Here is a 3,251-nt window from a genome sequence, read left to right on the forward strand (position 1 = left end):
GTGAACTGAACCAGCCACATAGGGGGTTACGGAATCTGCAGCAGGCATCCTGGGAAGAGACACTCAGGAATGATCTGAAATTGCAGTTAAGGGCAGACACTGTATTTTCTCAGTGAAGACTTAAGAAGCAGAGACAGGGTATAAACAGACAAAAGCCCTACCAAGCGGGGCCCCTCCCACCTCTGCCGTGTTTTGCCTGACATGTCTCAGCTGGCCCTGAACGCCGCTGTGTCCGGCCAGCCGGCAGCACACGGGCTGGACAGGCAGGGTTTGTCTGTGGGGAATCGGGCTCTGCAGTTCCACCGCCATTTCCCAGCACATCCCAATGTTTTTACTGGGTGTGGGTCAACTCCTGGTGAAGTTCCCTCTCTCTCTGTTCAGCTCTCAGGCTGGAGTGCCGAGCAGCGCTGAAGCACTCACCCAGGGCTTTAGCTTTGCGGCAGCAGGGGCTTGTGGGAAATGCAGAACCCTAAGGTGTCCCATAGGATCCTGTGTGCATAGTCTTTCCTCAGACAAGAGCTGAAATTAAATAAACACCGGTGTTTGTGCAGGGCTGGGCAAGCACCTTAGAAATCAGGAGGAGATGCTGAGTGAAGGTGGTGACTGAAGGGGGTGAGGATGCTAGTGCCTGTCTCCAGGGGAGCAAAGCGGCGAAAGGCCAAAAGCCACATTAGCAGTTGTCTGTGCAACAGTTGGGCTGGAGGAACTGGGGGTGAAATGATGATGAGGAGAGTTAAATCTTTCTCACAGAGAAAATCCTTACTGCTCCAAAGCTACTTTAATTTCCTTAAAACAAGGCTGAGGGTTGCTGCTTTCCCACATGCTGCTCATGCTGGAGCAGTCATCCCCAGCTGTATAAGGAAACAGGGCTGGGCGTAGCTCAATAGCTGGGCTGTGCGACTCAGCGAGTAACCCCTTGTTCTACAACCAAATTAAAATCAGATGGCTCATTACATCTCTGAGTGTTAGCTTTCCCGACAGAAATGCTAATGGAAAAGGTTTGCGGAACAAAATCCAGGCGCAATTGAGACATGCTGATGGCAGCCTCAACCTATTGTGCTTATGCATGAACTCTTTTTTTAGTATTTCCTTCTATAGGAAAGAGATGCTGCAGTGCCAGCAAAGAACACTTTCTGGGTTTGTGCTGTGCAAGATTCACTGCTCTAAAATGCGGCTACATTTATCTCCTTTCTCCGAGGTTCTCGCGTCGCACGTGCTGAGATTATTGCTCGAAGGCATTAAATCGGAAAGATCTCGCTCTTTCTTTGTTATATTTGCCCCGTATTTCCTCTCCTTGTGCTAACACATTCTGCGGGGAGTGTGGCCCAACACAGACAGAATGTATTTGGGATAGCTGGTGGTTTTCCTGAAGAGTCGAAGTTGACTCTCAATCAGCTGCTGGACTAGTGGAGGACAGGAGCTGGCAGGTCAGGGAGTGAACTGGGTGGCAGCACGAGCGAGGACAGGGAACATTTGCAGGATGGTGTGCTGTAGCCTGTGCGTACTGTGACACCTTACAGGCTGTTCTGGGAGGTTATTTATAAACTGCGTCACATACTTAGTTACTAGACCCTTTCATGGTGCTTTCTAGACAGCCACCTCAACTGGCGGGGGGATGCAGAGCCGCCAGTTCGGGGGCTGGGAGCGCGTGGGTGTCTGCGGCACTGGCCGGAGAGGTTGTCACAGCCATTCTACTACCAAAACCTTTATTCTCCTTAATGAAAACTGTGACTGCTAAGTGGACCATCTCTTACTTTAAGAGCACTTTCCCCACCAAAAATACAATCTCTGGAGACAGAATAAAAGGGGACAGAGTCAGTGGAGACTCCCATTTTAGGCAGACAGCAGCTAGCTAGCGCCTATCAGTGAAATAACTTGTTTAATAGGTCAAAGAACTAAGCTTTACCAAAACCAAGAGTGTTAAATGCAAACTGCCCTCATCTTCATTCGCCAGAAGAAAGACGAATGACTTTTTAGGTTCAAGATGACAGCTTTCTTCCCCACTTGCACGCTGGGCAAGTGTCATTTACACACGTGGGACATGGCTGTTCAGGCTGCCGTGTGGGGCTGCTAACAGACCACTGCAGTCTGCTCTGAGAAGAGCGTGTGTGTTGAGCTTACCTCTGAGTACACTGCACAAAAATTGGCTCCCCCAGCCAGGTCTTTATTTCATCCAGATGCTGAGCTGGGGTTGGCTGCAGCTTGCCATCGGGCCAGTTTGGCTGCGTAGCTGAGTCTGGGAGTTGCTTATTCTGCGTTCCACTAGAAGTAGAAGTATTTGTTTCAATAATTAGCCAGCAAAGACGTGTTTTCAGTACCATTCCCCGCTTGATAGCAGGAATACAGAGACAAATCCGATTGCTTGGCTTTCTGAAGTGTGCCTTTTGCACTGCTAAAGTGCAGAGGTTGTCTGAAGTGCAGTTCTCGATTTTCAAGAGCGGCACGTTGTAAGACAGAAGTACCTTTATTCAGCACCTTTACCAGAAGCTCCCGATCCCTCTCAAGCATCTACCAGGCTCACCTGAAACAGGAGTGAAGCAGTACCTGCTGCCACTATCTTAGCTTTGCGGCGCAGCGATAGACACACGAGGGTCAGACCTCCCGTCATCTTGGCCCGGGAAGCCAGTCTGATGGCAAGCAAAGGCACCACAAGTTGTGTGCCAGCAAAGGCTGCTCTGCTCGGTCGCCCGATTGCTCCAAACAGCACCGTCACCCGCCCTGTGTCCTTGTTCTGTCACAGAACGCCCAAACGGCGCACTCCTGTCGTCAGTGCAGCACTGACCACCAGACGTTTGTCGTGTCAGCAGGACACGGACCTGTCTGCGCCCTATCCACGAATCTGCGATGCACAGGATTTGAGCCCCGTGCTTTCTCTTCTTACGACGCCCCAAGCCCTGCAAATCCCTTAGAGGCCCTGGGTTGCCCCCGCGCACACCGCCGTGCATCCTGAACAGCCAGGGAGGGTAACTTCTCTTGCACCGCTGCGTTTTTGTCAACACACGGTACATTGTCAGTGACTGTAATACTCCCCAGGAACTACCAGCTACCTGCGGGGTATTACCAGCCTCCCCCATCACTGTCTGAGCTAAGTATGAGGAAGGGCAGTTGCACAGTTGGCTCTGCTGTTTCGAAGCAGTGTCACATTTAGTGGAAGTGAGTGAAGGAAAATAAAACTGTGTGGCTCAGCAGACGGGAGTAATAGAACATCTCACAGGTTGTCCCGCAGCAGTGACCGGGCTCTGCTGGTTGTG

The 3,251-nt window shown here is 51.1% G+C and overlaps 1 protein-coding gene across 1 annotated transcript in view; it reads right to left on the reverse strand.

Annotated features, from left to right (window-relative positions):
- Positions 1-2,262, reverse strand: part of NGF (nerve growth factor (beta polypeptide)) — a 4,180-nt gene extending 1,918 nt beyond the window's left edge. The window contains exon 1 of the mRNA XM_010148063.1: positions 2,122-2,262. The gene's annotated coding sequence lies outside the window, so the exon portion shown is untranslated. The remainder of the gene's footprint in view (positions 1-2,121) is intronic.
- Positions 2,263-3,251: the final 989 nt, after the last annotated feature.

This window comes from Eurypyga helias, unplaced genomic scaffold (assembly GCF_000690775.1).
Source record: "Eurypyga helias isolate BGI_N326 unplaced genomic scaffold, ASM69077v1 scaffold10163, whole genome shotgun sequence".
In the NCBI taxonomy this organism is placed as follows: Eukaryota; Metazoa; Chordata; class Aves; order Eurypygiformes; family Eurypygidae; genus Eurypyga; species Eurypyga helias.